This window comes from Anoplolepis gracilipes, chromosome 2 (assembly GCF_047496725.1).
Source record: "Anoplolepis gracilipes chromosome 2, ASM4749672v1, whole genome shotgun sequence".
Lineage (NCBI taxonomy): Eukaryota > Metazoa > Arthropoda > Insecta > Hymenoptera > Formicidae > Anoplolepis > Anoplolepis gracilipes.
In genome coordinates this window covers 6,526,754-6,554,279 of record NC_132971.1, presented here as the reverse complement: position 1 = coordinate 6,554,279, position 27,526 = coordinate 6,526,754, and the positions used below count along the sequence as shown (strand labels likewise).

The following is a 27,526-nucleotide window of genomic DNA, read 5'->3' as shown; positions in this document are numbered from 1 at the left end:
GTTGTTCTTCGTCATCGTCGTTTAGTGGTAAACCGTGAAAAAGTTCGAGATAGAACATGAATCTATAGGCTTGTCATTATTTATAATTTTCCGTTTCGTTGAGGTCGACGTTGTGCTTTTACGTTTTAAAAGAATGTTCGAGACGAGTCCCTTTTCTCTCTTCGCTACACTAGTGCATCAGTACGACAACGGCGACGACGACGACGACGACGACGACGACGACGACGACGACGACGACGACGACGACGACGAGATGAGAGGACGAAAGACACAAGGAACAAGAGAAAGAAGGGCTTGACCGCCTCCGCAACTTCAAGAGGCGTCGAGATGCCCGCCTCGATAATACCTGAGACAATGACCGACCGCCATCGTTACTCGCCTGAAAACGCGTATTCACGTGACACTGTTCTTTCTCTCTCACACATCTGAAATCAATTTATTAAAGAGAGGCATGGCTATGCTGTTTGCCTAACGTAGATAGCAATAATAAATTAAATCGTCAAAAAAATTAAAGAGCTATTCAAATAATATTAATTTATTTATTCAAAATATACCATGTTTCTTCTGCTCTAATATGCGATTAATCATATATTAGAGAAGAATCGACGATGTATTTTTCCCGAAACTTTTCACATAAGGGATTACGAATCTCCTTGGCGCCATGTCATGCTAAAATCCCCTAAATAACGCGACTTTGTCGCGATTGAGGACAGCTCCGTTCGACAGCGCGAGATGCAATTAGCAGAGCAACTTCGATGAGATGACGTACGTACCTTAATAGCGGATTTTTGCTCGAACTCGAGATGCGACGGGGTGATTAAGTCGCTCTTTAACAGGGCTACGCCGAATGTGTATGTGCGTACACGTGTGAGTGTGTGTGTGTGTGTGTGTGTGCCCATACGAGGCACCGGATAACGAGAGCAACGGTGAGAAATGTCGTTCGCATCTCACGGCGGGGCTCGTTAGACGACCGGGCTCTCCCTCCCGTTCGTCTCTCTTCTTCTGCCTCACCGATGCCTCTCCCGACGGACCGTCCGTCCGTCCGTTTGTCCGTCAGCGAGCGAGAAAGACGAGAAGTGCAACGCCGATTCACCACCCTTCGCGCGCGCGAGGAAAAGAGAGAGAGAGAGAGAAAGACGAGATCTTCAAAGCGACGTTAACGACGATCATCTGCCACGGTTTCTGAATTCCAAATGATACGGCACTTCACGGTCCTTTGAGAGAGAGCCGTAGTATTTTTAGACGGTTAATTATACTAAATCTCTCTCCTATCGTCGCGCGATTAAGCCTGTCGATATTTTACCTTTGTCTTCTTTGTGTAAAATGCATTGCGGAACCTTCTTCTTGCTTATAGACATGAGAATCGAGATTATTTATAGTATTATTATTTCATCATATTATTTCATCTATCACAATTTATATTGAAGTTTGAATATTCGTTCGTCATTAACAATATGTTATCAGGAGAGATCGTTTTATAATCCGTTCTAGTTGAACATTTCATATAATTTCTACAATTTAATACAGTGTAATTAATATATAATCTATTAATAATAATACATATACATATAATACTATATTATTATTCTTATATATCTATAATTTCATCATGTTTTACACCTAATCTTATATTTTCTATTGTTAATATTTTCGATCTCTGTGCAATCTCTGATTTTTCATACCTCTTCAATCGCATTTCGAATCGAAATTTTCCTTCTATTTTCATATCTCAATTTTCTCACACATATAGATTTTAGAGGATTTTAACCAAAGTTTAATATTATATTAAGTTTAATTAATATAAGAATTGAGCTCTTTGTATCTCAAATAAAAGCAAATAACAGAACGCTTTTGTATTTACAATTAGATTAGAGATATAAAAAAAGAAGTTGAAAATTGCCAGACTAAATAATAGAAAGAAAATGACTGACTTCTTAAAATATCAAAGTAAGAAATTATCTTTCCTTCAATATTAATATATTTTTTTAATAGTTTATTGTAGTCGATTAAGGTATCGAGATTTTAAAAGAAGTAATTTTAACTCAATCTGTCACTATCTCACAATCAGTCTTATTAGTAACGAATTGATTAATAATAAATGAATTTATTGACTTTCTTTACTCTCATTTAATTCTCATTGACAGTCTATTAATAATAATCTTTCTCTTTCAAAATGGACCTCACATGATCTTTGTTTGTCGGAAAAAAGATTGTATACATTACATATGGAAAAACTGTAATTTATATTCCAATCATCTCGTTCCCCGTTTCAAATGTAAAAAAAAACCCAGTTGATATTGATCACGCACTTTATACTGATTACTAATATATTGGAATATATTTTGTAATGTTAGAACTTTTTGAAGTTTCGTCAATTCCAAAAGATCTAACAAAGTTTTCTCATTAACTTACGCCTGTATCCTGCGGATACAGATCAATTAGTAGCCAATCTTTAATTCGACTTTCTCGGTCGATATATAAATTGTCGTCTAATCTTTCTTATGTTTTTTATAACGATACTGATTTTGTACTTTGCAATCTCCTGATAGATTTGGCATTTAATGTGATTGATTTGCTTGACAAAAAGAGTTTTGGTGCCGATGATACATACATACACACACATATTATCTTTATATCTTTACACATGCGTTATTTGATAATCTTTCTATCTTTAATAAATTGTTAAGTTTCGAGGTATTTTCTATATGATAGAATTTATTTTATATATTAGATCGGTTTTTAAGTCAGACTTCAGAGAAATCAAGAATTACAAATCGATTTCTATTTTGAATATTATTTTAAAAGTAATTTAAGGAGATTATTACTTTTATTATCTTGTCAAAAATATTATTTGTACCGATCAATATGGTAAATCGATTGTAATTAATTTGGTAGTATTTAATAAAAATCGATTTATATTTAATTTCAGTCAATAAGTTGATAAATTTTAAAACTAATTTTTGTTTAGCTTTTGGGATTTTGGCCGTCAGGCCTTTGACTTTGTAGACCATAATCTTTAAATACGTGAACGTTCTGTTATATAAGCCAGTGATTTAAAAATATTCATTTATAATGTATGAATTCGCCATCACACTGGTGATTCAACTGCTATATGATTCAATTTAATCTTGATATATTAGCTATGCATGTTAGCTCTATTTCCGGTTAATGTAATTTTCATTTAAATATTTGTAAGTTGTAGTATTGCTTTAGTATTGCTGCGTAAGCCCCTAAATTTTGAATATAGCCTTAATAATCTTCAATTGAAAAAATGTATACTGTCCGTGATCTGAATGTATTAAATAAATTCTTCCTTATCTTATATCCTTCATATAAATGGCATTGTTAACTTCGCTATATTATTTTACTACGGGTTTCTAATGAAATTAAGGACCCGTCACACTTCGCTTGCTACATTTACATCTCTAGTTAGACTTTATTTTAACATGCTAGTTAACATATCATCATCTATCATATGTGAAATAAATTTCATTTGTTTAATGTGTTATACATATAAATGTGTAACATAAATTTTTAAGACTGGTCTTGCTTAGGATAAGAACTTCTATAAGCAGATATGATCAAGATTACTCACATTTGATATATAAATTCTGAATTTATTTTTAGAAAAATCATCAACATGTATCTGACGCTGTATTTCTTTCTGATATTATTAACGATAATATTAATGACTGAAATCTATTAGAACTTTTTATTAAAATTTTTAATGTATGTCTTAGGTCATTACGGATTACTCCGCTTTTTTCTATAAGAATGTACAGATCAAAACTATCGCAAACCGATTACTAGATTGTGACCTCGCGTCAATTTCTCATCAACTCATGTGATCTTTTACATATGTGTATTTTACTCTTCTGCTTTCAAACGATCTGTTTAACTTGTAACTGTATCATTAATTTTTTCTTTTTTTTCCGATCCTTATGCGTTTCTCGTTTCTCTCCTTTTATATTTATAATTGGAATTGGAATTGGAATTTGAATTTGTATTAATAACTAAACATACATAATGATATACAAAGTAGAACGATTATCTCTAGTATCTATAAATGAATGACATGGATACAAATCCTTCGGTCGATTTGATAAATAATAAAGTGCTCTCTACAACTTTAGTTACAATTATGTCGATCGCTATCAATCGTAATAGATATTGCACGGCGTTAATACGAGTAATATGTCGTCTTATCGATTCACGTTATTAATTTACAAGTACATACAACTCGATTTACTTGCGGTTTCAAGACTGTGACGACGACGATACTAGTTTTCTAATCACGTTACGATCGCGAGATTTCACCACTGCTTTCCGTAGGCTTCCACCGAAGTAAACTCTTTTTATCGCATCGTTTTGCAGCTTCGAAGCGACACGCGAGAATCACGATGCATTATGAGAGTCGAGAATTTAGAACGAGAGGTCAGATGCGCTACAGAAACTTTATTTAAATAAAACTGACGTAAACCTCGATATTGCCGTTTACGGGTTTATGCATTCAAGTATAACACGAGAACCATTCCGCTTTTAATGATCGCGCGTAAAACATTCGGTCTTGATTAAGTAACATGAAGAGAGGGATAGAAGGTGCTTTACTCTTTCTTTTTCACTGTATGTTTCTTTTTTTTATCTCTTCAATCATCTTATCTTTTCATCCTTCCATCTCCGGACATACAATTATTCGAATTAAAATTGATTAATGTCACGTTGCATTTTGATACCGAAACATCACCTGCTTCTCGTCTCTCTGTTAGTCGTTCGTGTGGCTCTTAAACGACCGAACAAAACGACCGAATACGCGTATAAATTGAAATTTACGAAGCAACCGGCGGGGAATCGCGTGATAGAAGCGACCTCATCGTCGTTTTCTCGCCAGGAGCTCCGTGATCGTGGGTAAGGATCTTTCCAATCCCACTTCACACTTTCGTGTATCGTGCTCGCAGCGATCTTGTCTGAGCTCAACTTTGATTTTCAACGCTGTATCGTGGGCGTTAATAATTTTTATTTGCTTTTTTTTTAAGAAAAGAACCTTATAGAAGGTGTAAATTATTAATTTCACTTTGCGATGGCTATAAAATCGACGATAAAAATTTACGATAATAGATTCGAATGTCTCCCCTCTCGTCTAAAGAAATTCGCTTAACTTACAACACGTATTATCTCCACTTCATACCAATATGTCAAGCGATACGAGGTCGGAGAAGTAATAAATTGCGGCTATTGACAGGCAACATGAGACTGCCGCGGCGGAGGCATCGGTTGTATACCAGAGTCCGTTTGAATCTTTCTTTTTTTTTCTCGCGTTCCGTCTGTGGAGTCGCCGCGAAAGAACGGAAACCGTTTTGCCGAGACAAAGACCGAAATTCCACGGAGGCGCGAAGGTATAAGAAGCTCCCGGCGAAAGGAATGGCGGGCTCGTCTCGTCCCCGAGTTGCTAAAGCGTGGGCGGCCCCGCACATCCGGCCTAAACTCTCCCCCGAGATAATATAGCGTCGGGTTCGCCGAGACATTTGCACCATCATTAAAATTCGCGATAGCGGATCGAACAGGCACACAGTGACATCACCCTCGTTCGCGCGGACCAACTAAGAATCGCGTAGAGAGAGAGAGAGAGAGAGAGAGAAGAAGGGCCCGTCGTGTGTTAAAACCCTGCTCTTCCTGCCGATGACTTTCCTGTCCTGTCTCGCTCGTTGTATACTCTCGAGATCTACCTCGGACTCCTGGTTAAGCCGCGTAGAGATCGCAACGCATCATGATACACGCGTATGGTATGCATATAATGAGATTGACGATAACCGTTTGACGATTAGTACGAGGTACACTCGAGAAGAGAGACAAGTAAACTCGTACACACGATTAATATTGGCATAACAGGTTCGATACAATACCTTATTTCCGTCAGTAAAATCAATTTTTTTTCCCTCGCATATATAACGAACGAAAACCATAAAATCGCGATAAATCGTCGGATCTACAAAATCGCGCTATAAATTACTTCAACGAGGCGCTAATGAGATGCCCGAAGCGATACTATTCGTGCCGCTACTCGTATAACTTACTCTTTTACTTGATAGAAACAAAATTAAATCGTATTACGTCTCCTATTAAGTAATCTGTTGACATATATGAACAAGTGTATTTTTTTTTATTTTCACAAAGCTAATCTTCGAAAATATTTTTCCATATTTTGAGAATTTATTATTATTGCTACTCGTCCGTTAGTGATATTTATCCACTGGCCGATTTTTTAAATATCCTACGATATATCCTATACGATTTTTAAATATCCTTCTAATTATTTAAATAGAATTGCCGCGTCAGTTTTCCTGGGAAACTAAAAAGAAGATCGGTGAGACCTAAACAATATGATATTTCCGGCCGTTTTATTCCCGTCCGTACGCCGCTAATCAGCGCTTAGTCATATCGACACCTGCATATCGGAGTCCGTGACGCCACTCGGTCGAGGGTGGGTGAGGGAGGAGAGACCTCTTAATGCATCGTCGAGAAAGATGGTTGTTCCGACAAGAGAGACCCACAAAGTCTTCCGAGAATCTGTATACGCGGTACGTCCATTTAAACACCGGCATAATATTAAAAGCGGAAAAAATGAAACCTCTCGCCGCGCTGCGCCGCGCGAATATTTATGTAGATGCAACAGGAGATGATGCGTCCATGCGTCTCTCGGAGCGCGCGTAACGGTAACGAAGAGAATGCAAATGCGTTACGCTCATATAAGCGCCGGGCGACGGCACAGACTCCGTCTCGTCGAGATGCCCTGATGCACGCGTGAATTTCCAGTTCGACACGTATATACGTGTACGGCGTGTGCGTGCATGCGTGTGCGTGTGCGAAAATTACGTGCGCGGCGAGACTGGCTGCGCGAGATACGATTGTATTCCGCCTTTCGGTACTCGCGCGAATCGCGCGCCGGATTTTACGCGCGGTACATAAGGCGTAACGAGAAGTAACGAGCTGTATCCAAGTCCCGCGTGATAAGGACCTGTTGTGCTAATGCCCGATGCGGCTCGGCGACACTTGTTTAGAATTTATTTAATAAGTGATGTTACTCTTTTAAATTGAATCTGTGAAAATATTACTGTTTAAAACAATATTAACACAAAAAGATTTTCCCACTGATCTTCAGTGAAAACTCATAGGTCGATATTCCGTACTCATTTTAAGATCGTCGTAATTATCGTTGTAATGTCGTAAGATGCTCATACAGCTTTATGATTGATTTATTATTTTTTATTACATATTACGACTGTACTTAAGACGGTGTTAAATATAAAATCGATCGGACTATGAATATCTTAGGCTCTGAGGTTTTACACTTCTCTTGTGTCTCATTTTCTCTGATTATGACAATATGACTCTAAAAAATCAATAATAATCACACATATTTATAAGATGTATAGCTTTTTTAAATTGTTACTTTTTGGAAGAAACTCTCACACATTTGGAATAAAACCTGTATAATTATATTAATTCCGTAAACATATATAAGTATATTTAAATTTGAATTTAAAGTTGACTTGAATTTGAAAAATTATATTACATATATTAAATCATATTAAACACATATAATTACTTTAGTTTAAATTTGAATAATTGTATTAGTATGTATAAAAGCATATGTATAAATGTGATAAGCCCACAAAAAAGTGACTATTGGTTAAACATTGATATTTTCTTGAGAAATTATATTGTTATAAATAATTTACTTCATATATAATAGTATAATAAAAAATTAATAAATATATTACAATAAAAGATTAAAGTAAATGTAGATAATATAGATATAAGATAAGCGTTTTCAAATTATTAATGATTGAACCAGTATTACTAATTGATTCTTTCAGTGAGATTTGATAGATTTACATACACAGTGCTATATTTATAATTAAGATTATCAGTGACTATTCATCAGTTTTTAGTAATAATACACTGATTCCATTTAAGAGAGTGTAATTATGTATTAATGCTAATAAAAGAACTGTCCATCTCTCGCGATATTGACACAGAATTTAATGTAAGATGATGAAGATCTATAGGAGAAAAGACACAAATAGTCGAATAATGAGTAAATACTTGATATAAATACGAAATATTAATAATATTTCAGTACTCTCGTGCAAAAGTGCTCGTTGAATCGCTATTTCTAGGAGCAATAATAATAGTGAAATTGTAATGCATGTCGAGAATCTTGCTCGAAACTTATTCACATTACAAATTTAAAATCGAAAAATTGATATACGGTTCAACAAAAATTGAAAGAAATTATAATGAACACACACACATTACAGAGTTACGAGTTTCTCCTCTTTTCGAGTTTCCTTATGAGAACGAGAATTCCATGAGATTGCCGCTCACTCTTTCCGCTAACATCGGAGAGAACTGTGCGCGGTCGCGCTACAAATCCGGCAAAACTCTCGCGGGCGACACCTGCTGAATTATTCAGCGAGAGCGGCTCTTGATTGCCCCTCTCGTACGAGAGAAGACCAATGTGTTCGCCAATGTGCGAGAAAATTCTTCAGAAGCTTGTCCGCCTGCCTATACAGGTAGCCGGCGTGAACCGTACTCGGGAAGACCTCGGAGATGGTTACCGTCGCATCTCCCGACGATACCTGTTTCCCCTATCCGGCACAATCGCATTTCCATCGGCGCCGATCTGTTTATACACGATGCCGGACACGCCCGACAAATATTTTTCTTGGCGAAATTCTTTCCCCCAGGATCCCACGTCCTGCGAGCGACGATAATGCACTCCCATCGGGATTGCGAACCAGGACGACGTTTTAAACAATTCCACCCTAGTGTATAACCGATCTGAGTCGAAATTCTGTTCTCATTTTCGATTTTCTCACGTTTATAGATTTTAAAAATGTCGAAGAGTAAGTTTAATTTATATAAGGATTACAAGGTAGGAGTTCAAATAGATAATAAATTAATAGTTTCTCACTCAGTTAGAAGTTTAAAAGATGAAGTTTGGCAAAACTATACTTTCTTTGATGAATCGATAAAAATGTCAAAATTTTATACAATACTTATCTTGGATTATTATTTTTTGAGAAAAAACACTGACGCATATCTGGAATTAAACACGTACTTTAAATTGAAGATTACATATACACACATTATAATTTTTTATTTTTAAGATGTGATAAACGCACGAGAAAAAAACAAGAATTCCATTTAATCCAGATATAAAACTCAGATATTTTTTTAACAAAATATCGTTATACAATCTTGTACATAATATTATAATGTAAGACTTGTTTTTAAATTTATTCAATTTATTATTAATTGTTAACAATTACTATCACTAATTCTTTTAATAAAATTACATAACTGAAAATGAGACTATCAGTGATTATTTAATGCGTTTCAGCATTAATATACTGATACTACATTTAAAAGAACGGATTAAATAGTTTCAAAAGAGAGCGATTTAAATTCTTAAAATAGTTAAATTAAAGACTTGAGATCGAAAGTTGAAGAAAAAATTTGACTCGGGTCGCTTTTCTATTCCGGAGGAATAGCGCGGCTAAGGTAAGACAATTTAATTTTTATCAAAGATAAAATAAATTTTTGTCCTTTCTCGACTCTTCGCATTGCGTGAATTTATAAATGCGATTTTCAACGCAAGTGGCGAGATGATTTACATTTATGCAAAGTATATTGCTCTCATGTTACGTCGTTTGTACTCGCATATAACTTTTTCAATCATTATATTTATTGACATGTCAATAACTAGTCAATAATATGTCCAAAAAATCGATCAATAAATAATCTATTAATAAAATAAGTAAAAAAAGTATGTAATAAACAATTAATAAATGAATAAAGACTCTTCTTTCTAGCACGAAAAAGAGCGATATGTATCTGCATCTCTAACGAATCGGTCTGACCTGACGATTCGACTTATACGAATGGAATGTTGATTGGCCCGATCGCGTTTGCAAATCGTGATTAACGCGCGTCTTCCGGCCGATTCCTCATCACCCGCGCCGGGGCCCGTCTTCCGGCGTGATTTCGCGCGTTCCTTTTCCCCGCCGTCGTCGCGTCGGGGTTGGTCAGACGCTCGTTAATCTTTTTTACGACGCGCCTCGCGCGGGAAGAACTCCGTTTCCCTCTAGGGAGAGAGAGAGAGAGAGAGGGGGGAGAAGGGGGGGTAACGAAGGAGGTGTCCCGCGCTAATAAATAATTTCTCGCGTAGTCCCTGTAGATCTGGCGATGATAACCCGGCTGAAATACGCCGGACACGGGTCTTCGGGGAGGCACGCGAGAACGCACACACGCGTGCACGGTAGTCGCACGTACACGAATGCGCGCGGATGCGGAGAAGCTAGGGAAGAACAGACACACGCTTAGTACACGGGATGAAAGATGGTCGCTTTATAAAGAGATACATAGAGCGTATTCCGGGATGAACGTGTCAAGGGAGCAATTATATAAAAATTGTCGTGTCTTTGTGGTAGCGTAGATAGTTTAACCTACTCGAGCGCGATATATACGTAGTTTATCATCATCAGCTTCCTCGCGTAGCTCAGCTTCCTTCTGTTATCAAAATGCCTTTTTCCTAATTAACGATTTTCATTCCGAGAATTTTGAAAGAACTATCGACCAAAATTTTATCACGTAATCCGTAACATCCGATGCTCGAGTGTATTTCTCACGTTATCATTCTCAGCGAAATCAAACGAGTCATCTCGAGAGAAACAGGTTGATATTCTCTTCTTATCGTTATCGCCGACAGGCCAAGCGGAAAGAGACGCCTCGGAATACGCGATAACATACTTAGTGGTACCAGCAATGTGCTTGCAAAGAGAATCGTAGGATAGGAACCTTCAAGAGAGAGGGGAGGGACGCAGTGATCCCGCGGAGCGCCGGGTGAGTATAAGGGCGCAATTAAAATAGCGCCACTCAGCAGCAACCGTCGATAAATAAACGCTACCTACCCGCCGTACGACGAAGCGGAATAAGTGTGCAGGCGGATTGTTCCGCCAGCCAGCCAGCCGGTTACAAAGGTGGTGGCTCCGAGAGAATCTCTCTCCTCTCGCTCCGCCGTTCCTTTATCACCCTTCCGTTCGTTCTCTCATTCTCCCCCCGCGTCTCTCCTATTCCGTTTCTCTCTCTTTCTCTCTCTCTCATTCTTTCTCAGTTTTACACACATATATACATATACACATATACTCACACACGCATAGACAGACATCCTGCCTTCTGCCTCTGGCGCTCACAATAAAAAGGTGGAGACGCTTAGCCCGTGCGGCCATGTTTCTCATCCCCCTGTCGGTATTACCCCCTCCGCTACCCTCCTGGCCACCCTCGCCGCGGAAAAAGCACGTAACGTATAGCCGCGATCTAATTGTCGGAATTATCGTCTGCGCGGCGTAAGAAAATGGAAGATGCCGCGAGAGAACCAACTACAGCATTGGGTGTCTAAGCTGATCCATTGAGATACGACTCGCTCGAAAGGTTCATGCGGATCTATACTTCTTGATTTCTCAGCCGATTAATTATTAATCGATATCATTTAATAATTGAAATATCTACACGTGGATACGAAATTAATATATAATCATGAGCAGGTGTAATATTCAAAGCGTGCGATAATTAATCTGTGCGATTTTGTTTTTTAATCAAAAAGAGAGCACATAATCGTGGAAAGATCGAGCCTTTAATGTATAATAAAACGAGAAATACGAGCCGTAATTTCACTCGCCGAAGATGAGGAAAAGACTTCGACTTCGATGTCGTCGCGAGACGGCAAAAGCAAAGTACATATAAATTGTTAAAATTATCATCTCGCCACGGTATAAGAAAATGTCCGATTGCAGGAACTTCGGCTACTTGCCAGGAAGATGGTGAATTATCTCAATAGCAAGTGCAAGCGCGGTCCATTGTTCTGCCAAGACGCCTGGCTTCCTGGCGTCTCGCTCTCGCTCTCGCTCTATCGTTCTATGAAAAAAAGAAAAAAAAGAAAAAAAAACTGCGGTAATTGCTGCGCTCGTTACCGTTCCTGCCGATGCAGCGGTAATCGGGGACCCTCCTGACAGAAAGATAATAAATGGTTTTCCTTTCAGAGCCTACCGTGCGCCCGCGCCGCCGCGTGAATGCTGAACGGATTTTTAATAGCGTATAACTCCGCTCGGTTACAATGCGTATAGCGTGAGTATGCGACGAGAGTACTTAATCTTTGTGGAATCGTTAAACTTGATTATTCGAGCGTGCTTGTGTTACGGGAGAGAAAGTCGCGCGTTAGTTTGTACAAGATACGCCAACTTGATACGCTCGAGATCGGGATCGACTCGCGACATGCGTGCAGCGGAGAAGAGAAATGTCGACGGGAGTACAATTGGGGACCCCTGGTACCCTCGTCGTAGATAGAAACGGGATCCGTGGCGAGGGCGCGTGGATATTTACGAGGCAATAATTTAACCGCCACTTAGCCGGCTATTAATTTCGGAAATTGCTGAGAAAGGAGGAAATTATGAGAGAAGCAGAGAGAAAGAGAGAGAGAGAGAGAGAGAGAGAGAGAGAAAGAGAGAGAAAGAGAGAGAGAAAGCGCGACCAACGGACGTGACTTCGAAATATCTGCAAGCTGGTCGAAGGAGACGATCGTCACGTCCGAAACAGAGAAAAGATATCTCCCTTCGAGCGGATAAAGGGAAAGGGAAGGAGAGAACACGTGTGACTCGTTGTGCGCGCGCGTTCTAATTCTTTCCGCGAAAAATTCTTTCTCCTTGGAGACGCACACATGGTCGCCACTTCGTCCCGCGAGAAGAGTGCTCGTTTAACCTTATGATTGATTGCCATTCGCATGCAAGTCCGAGTCTCTTACTGCTCTCTTTACCGTTCTCGTAAATTTATTTCGCGTTACGAAATGTCAAGTTCTCTCTCTCTCTCTCTCTCTCTCTCTCTCTCTCTCTCTCTCTCTCTCTCTTTTTTTCGGGACGCTGAATTAATTAAAAGTACTCTCAAACTATAATAAGAATGCTTTTTTATTGCTCTTTTACATTCCATGCTCGCCCGAAAACTATACTACCGATGACGCTACGTCGATGAAAGAAAACGTCGCGACCGATTGATTGGAGTGCGCCCACGCCGTGTTTGCCGGACGGATTCCAATTATGCTCCACTATTTGCGAAGCACTCCCACGCCTGACGCGATGATTTCATATCGGCCCGATGGACGGCCCCAGTGGGTTCACCCATAGCTGTCCGATATGCGATATTAATACGACTGACCTCCGACCCTTATTCTCGTCCTTTTCTCTCTTTTCTTCTGACTCTTTCTTCGTCTCCCTCCGGTCTCATTGTGCACCCGCATTCTCATTGTATACGCTTGCACGTATATCCGTCGTACGATTAAAGCGACAATGAAAATAAAATAAGAAAAAAAAATATATAGAAAAAGACGAGTATTTCGGTGTGTGTGCGATCCGATTATAACTAAATATGATATTTCATCAGAGACGGAATAAAAATAACGCGATTGCACCAAAAATAATATCTATTTTAAATCGGTATTATATAAATTCATATCTTTTAATATGTCACTTTTCTATTATATTATCACAATTTTCCACCTTCGAAAATAGATCTTTTCTATATATAATAACATCTCGTGTAAACTATTTTTAGATATCTTGGTAATATTATAATCACGATAATTCTCGATTATATATTATACTTTGTTTTATGATATACTGTACAACTTTGTTGTGCGCGTGGCAAATTCTTAGTTATTTTGTTACCATGCTTATAATGCGTAACGATGCCGTTTAAGATATACGAGCTTATGTATCAGGTAGCGTTAATACTAAACGAAACCTTGCTAAATTCTCCGAAGACGAAGCACGATAGTGTATCAAGAAATATCGATGTAGAAAATTTATACGAGCCCATATTTGTGTTTTCTCTCTTTCTCTAATTTTCTCTCTCTCTCTCTCTCTCTCTCTCTGAATATTACGCATTAATATAAGTATCATATGTTAAAAACTCTACATAAATGAATGATTTTTTCCAAGATACTCAAATCGAAATTTTTCTCCTATTTTCTATTTCAATTTTCAATCTGACATCTACTGATACTTTAAGTAGATAATTTTCTTTTAAAACTATTTAAACTATAGATTTGCTGACAGCTCTTCTTTTAAATCTCTAAGTGAGAAATTATTTGTTTATAGTCTATTTAAGATATAAAATAGGAGATTAATTTCTATATAAATTAAATTTATTAAAGTCGTTTAGAAACTGTAAGACGTGAGGAAATTGAGGTTGATAATAGGAGCAAAAGTTTGACTCGGATAAATTCACGATATGACATAGAGGCTTTTCCTCAGGATGTAAGAACCGATTAATCGGCGAAGCATCTCTCCAGAACGTGGCCGAGAGTTTCTTTTTGACAAGAACTATGGATTATATATCGTGATATTGATGAACGTTGTCGATCGGAGAAACGAAAGGCTACATCTACATCGTAGTTGTTTCCAGATGAGCCCACGCTGCGAGATGTATGTTCTTACGACAACGACGAAATTTATCTCGTGCTGTCGGTAACAGAGATCGAAGACTTTCACGGTTGTAGCTTCGAGGACCTGCGGCGAAGTTTAGCCGTGCCACGTCGTTAGGAAACTTTTGGTTGATTGCCAAACGAGAACGAAGACGCAGAGAAAGAGAGAGAGCGATGCGCTCGCGCGGGTCGAGATATTTTGTACTTGTCGACAAATAATAAATGTAACACTCGCAACTACACGGATGATCCTCTTACGATTTTGTATCCCCGTCAAATATTAAAGAAACGCTCTCGTAAACGCGCACCGGATAATTATAGACGGTCGATTTGTCACGGGATATTTTGCGAGATGATCGCGTATGATGGAATAATTGATGATACAAGAATAAACCGTTGAAGCATAAATCGAATATATTGCTCATTTATCCGGCATATTTGTGTGACATTTGTCGAGCATTCATCGGGAATCAATTACAGTTATGCTGTTTATTTACGAACAGCAACGATAGACGCAAGACTATTGCCTAAGACCTAAAATAAAATAAGGAAACGCGCGATTTATGATCTTTATGATATAAAAACGGAATTAATTAGCAATAAGCCTCTTTTATATTTGTTTTTTGGTTAAATGACAGATACTTTATTTACGGATTCCCGATATAAATTGGAATTGACAGAAAAATCTCACGATGGAGTATCCCCGACGAAAAGAACCGCAGGAATTCGTCATGAAACAAGTGGATTCGCCCCTGCAGGGAAAGCCACGTGGTATGTCACGAAGTTCCACAAGAGGTATGGCGGCAATAGACGTTAACCGACTTATGTGGATAATCGCGCTCCCCTCGAAGGTATCTCATATCGATAGCCGGATACTATAGATATGCGACGAATGAGTTCAGGTATGCCGGACTCGCGGCGTTTGATATGATCGGCCTCCCGTATTATTGCTTGTACCTTCCACTGCTATATGATACCAATATTCTCGACGAAGCTACCAAATTGGAAGCATCAGCTTTTGGGCGACAATCGAGGGTCAAATACCCAACTTATTTATGTAATATCAATTTCCGACTTCAACATTCTAACAACATTCTCTTATTATAAAAAAACTTGTGCTATCATATGTAATATGCGTAGTAGAAAAAAATGTCAAAAACATATCTTCTTTGATGATTGTAATTTAAATAATCATATTTTAGGATAAATATAAATCTGTGAATTGTCTTAATTATTTGTCTTAATTATTGTAGAAAGAACCGATTAAAATATGTAATATTTTTTTATTTGGAGTTTATATATTATGGATGTACATATACGGTGAAAAAAAAATCGAATACTGCGTGTGGTACCAACAGTTTGCTTAACGCGAAACGAGCCACATTTACAAATGCACGGTGTGTCACGCGCGTAAGGTCCGTGCGTGACGCGTGCAGCGCGTCCGAAGCCAATGACGGTAATAAAACACAGTAATCCCGTGAATAATCATAACGTAATGTCAAACCCATAAAGTGCACAAAGGGCGGGCGAGTCACCCTAGCGGTATCGACACAAATTCGTCTCCCTCTTTCCTTCCCCCACCTCCCTTTGTTTTTGGATTGCGATACGCGCGTGCATCTCTCATTACCAGCATTCGTGACACCCTGGTATTGTTTAATGATCATTTTTCACGCATTGTCGTGAAAGAGACGCTTCGCAGAAACGCTTTGTCGATTAAGATACACGTATGACCAATATTTAAAATGATAATTTTTATTCCTTTTTTTCTACGTAATAATCAAAAATTTTATTTATTTTTTTATTATTTAACAATTTATACATACGACAATGTCTGAGGAATTTATGGACACGTCCGATTTTCAATATCGATGGGAGAAACGCGCGGTTTCTAGCTACTTGTGTGTGCTTACTACACCGAAATCCAAATACTGACAACGTTTCGCAACGCCGTTTCCTGTTTCCTGGATCCGGGGTCCCGTGTACTAATGCAGAAACTTGTACTTCCTGTGTAACGCAACTTGATCGTTTTCAAGAACGTCAGCGGATTTCTTGGAACCTCGTCGACGCTCCGTCAATGAAAGCGCAGTTTCGCAATTCGTCGAAATTTACTCGTTGAAATTTGTTGCTCGCTCATTCTTCGAAGTTTCTGAGAAACGAACAAATTACCAAGGCGTGAATGAAAATCGCTTATTTCGTGATTTTTTCCACAAGTATACATTCAAATATGATATTATATATCGGATATGGTATTATATATCGGATAACGTTTTAATATATGGTAACATATTTTTATTAATATATTTTCGATATACCTCAAAGTTATATTCGAGTAGAAAATTCTCTCCTACTTTTGATTTCAATGCTTAATTTAACAATTACTTTTTTAATACTTTAAATAATCAGTTCACTCTCTGTTGAACTTATTGAAAATTTTTTGCCAAAAGTTTCTCTTTTAAACCTTCAAGTGTAAGAAATTGTTAATTTACTTCATATTGCGAGGGAAAAGTGTGTTAAAGTAGAAACTCAATTCCTATATAAATTAAATCTATCGAAATCCTTTAGATTTCACAATGTGAGAAAATTGAAGCAACATTTCGGGGCGTGCTGCGGTTTTCCAGTGTGACTCAGCTGTGTTCCGACGTATGTATGTACACTGCGAAGAAAATCACGATATCGCGCGCAATAACTGTACGATGCGAAACGACGCGATTTCATGGGCCGTCGGCAATACTCGAAGCACTTGATGCAGAGAGCTGATCATGTCGGAGAGCGCCGTTCCTTTTAATGCTCGGCCAAGGGTCGAATTTATGTGCCGTCCCGTGCAGTTTAATTCGGATTAAACTTATACTGCAAGGAACGAATTAAAGGGATTTGCGATTGGACACGTTGTATATGGACGGTCACCGCTCTGTTCGGGACGAACGGAAGGGGGGAGAGGAAGGGCTCGGACTCTCTGGCTGCACCCGACGTCGCACCAGTCAATTTGATTTATCGGCACGACGCTTCTCTCTCTCTCTCTCTCTCTCTCTCTCTCTCTCTCTCTCTCTCTCTTTCGCTTCGCACGCGTCGCGACGCCCTCTCTCTTTCTCTCTCACGGATACAAATATCCAGAGGGAAACGTACACCCGCGCACAAAACCATCTGCTATTCGACATCGTCTACCAACGCATCCGGTTTATCTTTCCCTCGAACTTTCAAGCTGCGTTCGTATTTTCGCGTGAATGATTTTCCATCGTCAAAGATATCTCGATATCACGTTGATATTCCTTGCAATATTTTTTATTTCCGTATCCGCGGTATATAATTGAAATTAATTTTACACAAAATTCTCACACTCAGATATTTTAGCTCTTTTTCCTGTAGCTACGATATTTGTCGGAGGGAGAATTTACCGATCGTTCGCGCCGGTTTGACTCGCTACTTTGGAAGCTGTACGGACATATCTCGAAGATGACCCAGAAGCGTGGCAGCGAGCATTCTCACAGCTGAGCGCGGATGAGCCGGATTAGCTTCTTACTCTGCGCTCGTGGATGCCTATAACTGCTGATGAATACGGATTAAGGGAACGCTGGCTGTGCACGAAGTGCGAAGCTGGTCTTGCGCGACCGAAGGAACCCGGTGATTTGCCGTACCGAGGAGAAGCGAGATAGAGGGGGAGCAGGAGGAGAAGGAAGGTAGAAACTATCCGTCCTGTCGCGACGAGAGTACGTTAATCTCTTTTGCAGGACCAAACACTCCTTACCTCGGGATTAACTTTGCCCGAACGGGCCTCGATTGTTTCGCGCTCGGTTCTCTTGTTAAGCTTCCCCTCTCTCTCCCGCTGGTATATTATCAGATTTAATTATCAGATGAAATTCAATCGGATGTTCTTTTGCAGGGGACCGGAGTTAAATGTTGAGTATTGTCGAAAAATATTTTTGAATATTTTTTATAGCATACAGATATTAATTTTTTCATTTTTATCGTTTCATCGACTTGGCGTGAATATAAAAGCGCAGCTGTTTGGAAAATCTCCTCTCTCAGTCGATCAATCGTGCCATTCCACTTGTCTAATTAATTCAGAAATGTCGCGAAAGCTGTGACGGCTTTGGGAAAGATGTTTGACCGACGCTGTTATTCGTTTCAGGTTTTCTTAATGTGTATTTTACAAGTTAAATTGAAAATCTTTACAGGTTTGTCGTTTGAGTGTTTATCGATGTCCGTCGATTTCAAGAAGAATTTCGTTTCATCTCGAAATGATGGTGAGACAGAATTCCACTTGACAAAAGAATGAACTAAACAAGGTAACTCCATGGCGGAAAAGATTTATTTAATGTCGGGTTACTAATTATTTGTAGATAATCCTAGTACTTTCAAACGTCTAATCGATTTTTAAAACCAGTAGGATACAGACACCATTGGATTAACTTTTAATTAAAGTTCCAGCAAATTGTAATCTGCAGATAGCAAGTGTTCGAAATTTTCTACTAATCTTTGACTTGAACAAATTTTAACACGAAAGGAGTTAAAAAAAGATTCGAAACATTGTGCCACAAGTTGTACAACAAGATGTCGAAATTTATTGACTGCAGTAGAATATATATTTCTGACTTTCTTTTTGCGTGTGCATTTTTCATCAAATCAACAATTTTCTTCAAAAACTTTCTCTTTATCTTCTTTTCAACCAAATTCTGCAACGTAGTCGGTGAAGGATAAAGCTACAGAGATAGTTCCGTGCATCCGGTAGCACGTACTCTTCTGGACCAGTTTGGAATCCTTGATCCGAGAGTCGTGCCCGTCTCCCTCCCTGCCACTCACCGCTTCCTACAAACTATACCATCCTCTGCCTCTTCTAGGCTCTTACCATCGTAGGGACGAAATGAAACCCTCAATATCGGTGATTGCTGCCGCAAGACGCTTCCTCGCCATCCCTCCCCGGAGTCTTTTGAGTCGGAAAAAGAAGCGAGTCCGGGTCTCTTATTCCTCTCGTTCTTCCTCGGCCAAGTCTGTTTCCCTCTCTCTCTCTCCCTCTTCTTTATGCGCGAGGGGATGTTGACTCGCTGCTCGGCTCCAACTTTTATGGAGATGCATCCTCTAATATATCCGGGCTCCGCTTGCTCGCGCTTGTGTTTGACGAGCGTACTTCGTGAAGTATATTATCTGCCGAGAGCGCGAGACCTGCCCTCGCGTCCTTCTTTCTCTACCATTCGCTCGAGCCCCTTTCTCGACTTCGCCACTTGGCCTTTACCTCTTCGAACGTTTCCTTCGACTTGCCTTGCCCCTCTCCCTCGATCGGCTCCACCTTCGATGCGTCTCACTCGAGAACCATTCGAATACAATTTCCGATCCGCCTAAGATAGGGCCGCGCGTCGAGAAAGGTCAGATTATGATATCCACCGTGAAATGAGAGGGGAAGAAAAGATTGTATCCTAAAAATCCACAGCACGAGTTTTATCGTAGAACGGATGAACGAGCAGGAAAATCATTGCATCCCCATGTAATCGGGCTGAATCGATACGAACAGTCAAGATGGATTATATTACCTCGATTAATATCGATTGCGAGACGATACTTTTATACCGGATATAATCGATGTGACAAACTATAATACAATTTCCGTAAACGTCACGAGAATCAGTAACGATGTAAAGTCCCTTTCGATTCCATTTGACGTAAACCACAGAGAGAGAAAGAGAGAGAGAGAGAGAACTGGAGAAAATTTTCGCGGAAATCCGACGTAAGATATCAGCAGTTCTTTTTTTTTTTTTTAAGCAGAGGAGCCTCAGTAAGCTCTCCGGTCCTCTTCTACTCCTGCGAGAACCATGTCAGCACGAACGAAAGAACTCTAGTTTCCATAGTAACATTCAGGCGAAGCAGGGAAGGGGAGAGTATCTCACGACCCGTGTGAATTTTTATAAGATAATCGCGCGCGAAGTTCGCGACCTCTCATCCGCGATGCGGGAAACCGGGAGATAATCTTTCGCTCTTTTTTTTTTCTTTTGTCGGACCCTTCTTCCGCGCGCGTCCTCGTCCGCGCCAATATGGCAACTTTCCAGTTTCCGCCCTTAGGCGGTTGCGCGACGCGGTGAGGAATAGAGCGGTTGCGGTCGGAACGCGGGATAGAGAAGATAGGTCGAACAATTCGTTTTCCTCTCTCCCCCCTTACTCTCTCACTCGATTTTACCGATATAAATAGCCTTAATTAACGGACATTCATCGGTTACGGTTAATGGATCGTCAAGCTGCTATACATTTAGCCGCGGTGGTATATGTATATAGCGTCCACCCTTAAATTAGTATTCGCCTATCGCACGAGTAATATATTCCTTTGCAAATTTCTCTCGAACAAAGGATTAATCTCTTCAAAATAAGAGACATATTTCTTTTTTTCACTGCACATTGTCGAATTAAAATATCCATCGCAAACTCGTGTCTTTTGGAGCGAAGAGACTTTTTCCTTCAGACAAAGCTTTCGTTCTCGACAAGATTAATCAAGTATTCGCTATTACAGGAATCAATACGCGATTGTACCGGCAAGGAAGAGGGCGAGCAGGAACAGGAAAGCACGACTCGAGGCCCGGCAAACTTCTCGTACGAGATCGGGACTCTCGGTAGGATTTATGCGACCAAGTCGGTCGCCGGCGCCAGCGGCGAACCCGCGGACGCTGCGCAATAACTCGCATTGTGTACGCGAGGGTACCGCGTAGGAATCTAACCCGGCGGGCCCGCGGGTCAAGTCGGGAGGAGACTTGCGACGAATGCCGCAAGAAGAAGACGCTGCCTCTTGGAACATTATGTTCCGAGCTTTCCGGAGCCGACTGCGTCATGTAATCGTATCATGCACAACTTACCTTTTTCTTTTTTCTTCATCTCGTCGATCCTTCTTGCGCTCCTCACCCTGATTCTCTTCCTCGATGACTCCTGTAAATGAAAAAGTTTACGCTTTTGTTTAAGAAGGCAAGGAAATTGTCGCTGTATTATTGCATTGAAATCAAAGTTTACAATCTTAAACGAACAAAGTTCGTTTTGAATAGAATGCGCATTTAATGAATTCTAGGCAAGAGGTTGAATATCCAGTCCGGACGAACTGACGTCGCTCTCGCGAAAGAATTGAGTCTCGTACAATAGTATCCCGCTGTGCAAGCAAATTTAAAAAAAAAAAAAAAAAAAAAAGATATCGCGCTCTCGAAAAGAATCTCTCGGTCCCTTCCTAATCGCATCAGGCCGTACAAAATCCTTCTCGTTCGCGAACGGACTCGGCCGAATACCGGGAACACACCTGCGAGAAATGATATCGTATCCACGCGTGGCCGCACCGCGAGTCACGTGAATGGGACGCGATACGACGATCTAATTCAGTCAGCATCGGGGCCCTCTTCCCTCCCCCTCCGCTATTTTGCACACGGTGGCGCTTTATTGTTCGCGTCCAACGAAAAAGGATTTATCCGTCCGACATCTCATCCTTTTCTTCCTCTGCGTTCCCTTCCCCTCTCCCCCTTTCGTCTCTCTCCCCCCCCCCTCTCTCTCTCTCTCTCTCTCTCTCTCTCTCTCTCTCTCTCTCTCTCTCTCTTTCTCTCTCCTAAGTTTTCTCTCCGCGAAAGACGCTGCCGCTGCTGCATAATGTAACAACGGTTCCTTGCCCGGGCTAAACGTCAAAGCCAGTGTGTTTCGCAAAGATTTAAGGAGGATGGGGTTTCTCAGCTTATGAGTTATGAGTTATGACACGTTCACCCTTCGCTTCGCTCATCCTACACTCGTTCCACCCTCTCGTGGCTGCTCGTCTCTCTATCTGTTTCTTTTTCATTTCTTTCTCTCTCCCTCCCTCTCTCTCTCTCTCTCGCCTTCTCTTTTGTTCTCTTTCGCTCGCAATCTTTGATCCATCGTGATACGGGACTCATTGTGTCGCTGGTTGCCTCCATGGTCGACGTCACAGGCCGAACAACAATAACAATGTGAATCCGCGCCATCGCGACGTTCTGCCGTTCATTCTACTTGTTCTTATTGGTATACAACGGCTCTCTTCTCTCTCTCTCTCTCTCTCTCTTTCTCGCTCTGAATCATTCTCGCGGCAAGATCGCTGCGGTTGATGAAGAGGCAAACGGACGGGGATTTCGCCTATTGTGCGGCGATAATTCCAGTTACATGTGATATCCCGGGAAAGGACTCTCGGATGAAATCCTAGAGGAGAAGGCTCATTCTCTCTGTCTCTCTCTTTCTCGGGCCGCATTCTTTCCGCTCGCGACCCTTGGGGTGGTCTTCCTCGCGGGAAAAGGCGCAGCACGGTAGCCGGCTGGTTGGTTCCTGGCCTAAGCGTCTTATCGTACGCGTCCATCTCTGCCTATCATCTTGACTCTATCTCTCCTTAGGTTTTCTCGCATACATAAAGTCAAATGTTGATTAAAAGCACGAGAAAGCGGTCTCGCGTTTCTAATATCGACTTTGACTTTGCGAGATATTCGTCGGACATACCAAGAGATTTGAATGGAGAAAGAACCTTGCTTTAACAAACAACGTATATCCAAAACGTACATTAATATCGATCATATACAGCACGAGATTCACGCTAGCAATCTCTCGACTCATGTTCTTGTAATAAAAAAAAATCGGCTTCTTATTACATAAAATTAATAACAGATTAAGCGCATCGAGATAATTATATTATACAACGAATCAATCGCGATTTATCGCGAATATATATTTCGTGAGATTTTATTTACGAGTTACACGAGCCGTAAATCTTGCGGCTAATGTCTATATACCGAGTAGCCTTGAAGTTGTTATCCGGTTGCTTCGAACTACAAAAGATTCGTGATCTTGATTTAGATTTCACAGGTAATCTGCTCTTCTTGCTGCACGTTAGTCTCGAAGTAGATCTCTAGGAATATAATATACACATTTTCCCCTCTCTTCTGCCCCTCGAGGTTTATACGCGTTGGAGTTCAACACCGTTGGCCGTGTGCATCCTCCGGTAGCTTCTCGCGACTTACTATTCCACGTAATACGCGCTCATATCTCAGGATTATAAGCCGGCCTGAGAGACAGGGACCCTGGGAGAGGGCAAACACACACGTCGGATAGAACGAGAGGGAAGAAGAAGGAAAAGAGAGAAAGGACTCCAAAAGGAACGGACAACGTAGAGGAGAAAGAGGATATACCTACATCTGGAGGAAATGCTGGACCCGTTTGGAGCTTGGACGAGAAAGGCGCGAGCATGACGTGGCGTTACTTTGCAAGATATTCGTGCACGGGCGACGATATGCTTTAAATCCGACGACACACGACGCGACGTGACAAGTAAAAGGGCGGTCGATATGCGGCAATATGGTATGAGGAATTTGCTCAGTGTCGAGACTAGAATGTCGTTTATAGCTCTTATCTTGCAAATTTTTCTTCCATTTTCGACCTTAATTTTTAATCTTTGATACATTAAGGAAAATTGACTCTCTTTTGAAATTTAATTTATCGAGAGTTTCTTTATTCTATACACTGCTCGTTTATTATTTATTTAATGTACAAAGTAAGAGCTCAATTCCTATATAAATTAAATCCCCTAGAATTTATATATCATTTATATATAATTTATATAAATCTAAGGGAAAATTAAGATTGAGAATGAGAGCCAAATTTTAACTCTTGTCAGAATATTATTCTCGACAAATATTATTCTCGACTGTACTTGTGTAAATGAACATATTACCAGCATTTAAGGTTAATTCTTATAAAATTTCACTATTTTAATGACATGGCACTGCAAATTAAAACCGAGATTAACTAGTGTTTTTATCCGGTCGATCGAAGACGACGATGACGACGACGACGACGAGGAGGAGAATTAATCAGCCAAAGGCTCGGCGATGTACGGCGAAAGTACAGTGTGGACACAGCGTTGAAAGACACAATTTCGGGTTAGAAACACGTACCACTGGGGAAACTCGTGCTGTTTGTCCACTCGGTTCGGTCGTCCTGATCCACGCACACACAATCAGGAAATTACTACTCCAAGTGTATGCCGGCCGGCGCGACCAAGGTACCCGAGCAACACAGCTCGGCGAGTTTAATTAACTTCGTACGGCTGTTTTCTGTCAATATTTCCATTGGCTGCCGGAACAGCAAGCGCTCTTCCTTACCACTGCAAAGAACACGCGATTTGTGGTACACTCAAGCTTCATATCGTACAATTGTGATACACTTTTTTTTTCTTAGATATATTTTTTATAAATTAAATATTTTTTTTATACATACACACATACACACACGAGACGTTAAGACGAGATATTATTATTCAGATATTTATGTGTTATAAATAATTTTAATGAACGGAAGGAACAATTTATAATATTCATTATTATATGAAGAAGATAATTAATTTATCAAGTTTTATATTTTGCTGAATTTTATTTTTGGTTAAAATGAACCGAAATTATTCTCTCGTTGTCTATTTCGTGGTTTGAAATTACGGAAATATAACCGAAGAAAGGTATATGTGAATCTGTGAAAATTCTTTTTCTCAATATTCTACATACATAAGAGAGACTTGTATCATCGAGAAATGTATGTATACGTTGGCCAGGCAGCAAGACCCACATTACCTCTTATCGTACATGTGTGTAGACGACTACAAAGGTGGCCTACGTGGCCCGACGTGTTTCGTCGGGTCCCGAAACCGTATCGTGGTAAATACACATTGTGAAACACGCGTCACTTTGAATAATAAATCAATTTCGAGGGACAAAGACGGTCCATGATTATGTATGGACATCGCCGGTAGCTAGGCGAGTAGTCCATATAACCAGGGCTGTTGGGTATAAGGTCTTTGATGTATTGAGTTGGCCCCGTGTCGATTTGGTAAGTACCACTCCGCTTCACGAAGCGGCCACCCTCAACCTCCAGAACTTCCATTCGAAGGGCAAACAGTCAAGTCCTCCTACTCCCACCCTCCTGCCCTAGGCCCCGCGCCCTGTGTAGTCTCCGCGTGTATCCTAGGCCGCGAAACTAGTTTCGTATCAACTGCCTTCGGTAGTTGATGTAGTTTCCTTAACTCTCGCCCGATCCCTCGCTACCGATATGTTCTTGCACCGTAAGTAGCCGAGGAGCGGTAACAAGCTCTCTCAAGGATATTGGTTTCCAAAAATAACGAGCTACTTATTTTGCATTCTACTCGAAAAGATTCCCGGCGTCAATCTCGAGAAATTCGCGCATGTAAATTTTTAGAACGCGATAATGCATTTTCTTTTTTTTGGAAAGTTTGCGCGGTGGGATTGGATGTTTATTCAAACTTTATTTCGGCATGAGAAACATATTCCGATAGAATGAAATCGCGCGACATTGACGCGTCTTTTTTAATACATACGTGGAACGGCTTACTTGGCTTCAACCAACGCGGAACAATCATTTGCATTTAGAAATAATTTCTACGAGCGAACGTCTCTCTTTCTCTTTCTCTCTCTTCTCTGCGAGAGAGGAGAAATAAAATGAAAATGTAACGAACAAGCGCGGGCTGTACCAAACGGGGAAGTTACAATCACCGGGGCGCTTTTGCGTGATAGCATGCACGCGGGCGAGAGAGACGACGAGATTGATATTGGTTCCTGAGCGAATCGAGGAAAACGGTATGGGCTTCGAGGGCGGTTCGCTGATATTGGGCATTCAATCCTAGGCAACCCCGATTCTCTCACGCGCCCCTAACAACGCATTAACATGCATGAGCCCTGCGTGATTGTTTTACCCTAACCCACCGCCATCGGCGGCCTCTCCTCCCACACTCCCTCCCCCCCCCCCCATCGCGCTGCTATCCTTTAACCGCCCTTTAGCCTCCCTCAAATCTGAGTAGGCTGCGATCTGCTGCTATTGCTGTCGAAAACTCGGCAACTCGCAATGCGTGCGTCTAATGCAAATTCGATGTTGAATATTTTGATCTTGAAATTATAATCATAATCACAGTGTAACGTTTACACATTAAAGATATCCGATATAGAATTACACGATCGATATGTAATCTCTATTTTTCTCTTCTTTTTAAATTAAAAAATATAAGAATAAATATTCTCTTAGCTATACGCTCTTGCGCTTTATGAGAACAATTTTAAACTTTCATCGATTATATTTACCTGGTATATACGTTCGAACGCGTGCGCGCGGAAACGACAATATCATCGCTGTAAAATTATAGCCGCCATCGTCTCACGCACGGAATATGGTGTAGGTGCCATTTTAACTCGTCCGCGAAAATCGAACCCTCTCGTTTTCGTTTTATAGGCGGTTCCACCTGCGAAGCCTATGAATACTAAGCAGTTTATAAAAATGTTGATTTAACGTCTTTGCCAACGTATACACCCTCTGTCGTCACCTTCCTTCGCATTTTCGCACCGTCGTCGTCGCATCGCTGTTCCGTATATAGATACTCTAGCTATACGCGATAGAAAGGAAGAAGGAAAATATTATTTCATCTGCTGTGTGGAAAAAAAAGATTTTCCCTCAGCGAAAAAAGAAAAGAATAGCCTGTCTATTTCTCAGCTATTTCTAATGGATGTAATTGGCAGGAACATTTTCCTAATCGAATAAACCAGGAGACGGACCGGAAGTTACAGTGACGGTTCGCGTTTCCCCGCAGTTTTCGCACAGTGAAATCAGATAAGGCGCCATGTTGGAGCACTTTCGTGTCATCCTGAGCGACCAATCGGCGGCCAGGCGAGAAGCCCCTTTCGCGCACCACTCAAAAGGGGGAATGAGTTTTAAACTCGCCCGGACTGATCCGCTGTAATTAGCGTCGGTGATCACTGGTGCGGCTAACCCGTTCGTAAGGATGCCCCTCAAATCAGAAACAAAGGCGAGTTCCACTCTTCTCCGTCCTTCTCCTTTCCTCACCTCCTTCTTGCCTCCTTCGTCGTCACCTAACGAAGGCCTCCCCGATTATAGGCCGGCGAAATCGATACCCCACAGGATTTAATCTCTTTAATCGGTAATTATCCCCACCCAGGTTAAACTTGTTCGCTCATAGCAGGAACCGGAGGGACA

The 27,526-nt window shown here is 40.5% G+C and overlaps 1 long non-coding RNA gene across 1 annotated transcript in view; it reads right to left on the bottom strand.

Annotated features, from left to right (window-relative positions):
• The window catches only part of LOC140676464 (uncharacterized), a 132,474-nt gene extending 107,726 nt beyond the window's left edge, over positions 1-24,748 (bottom strand). Inside the window, exons 1-2 of the long non-coding RNA XR_012048563.1 lie at positions 24,433-24,748; positions 21,364-21,433 (exon numbers count right to left, since the gene is read on the bottom strand). This is a non-coding gene — a long non-coding RNA (uncharacterized lncRNA). The remainder of the gene's footprint in view (positions 1-21,363; positions 21,434-24,432) is intronic.
• Between the last annotated feature and the right edge of the window lie 2,778 nt (positions 24,749-27,526).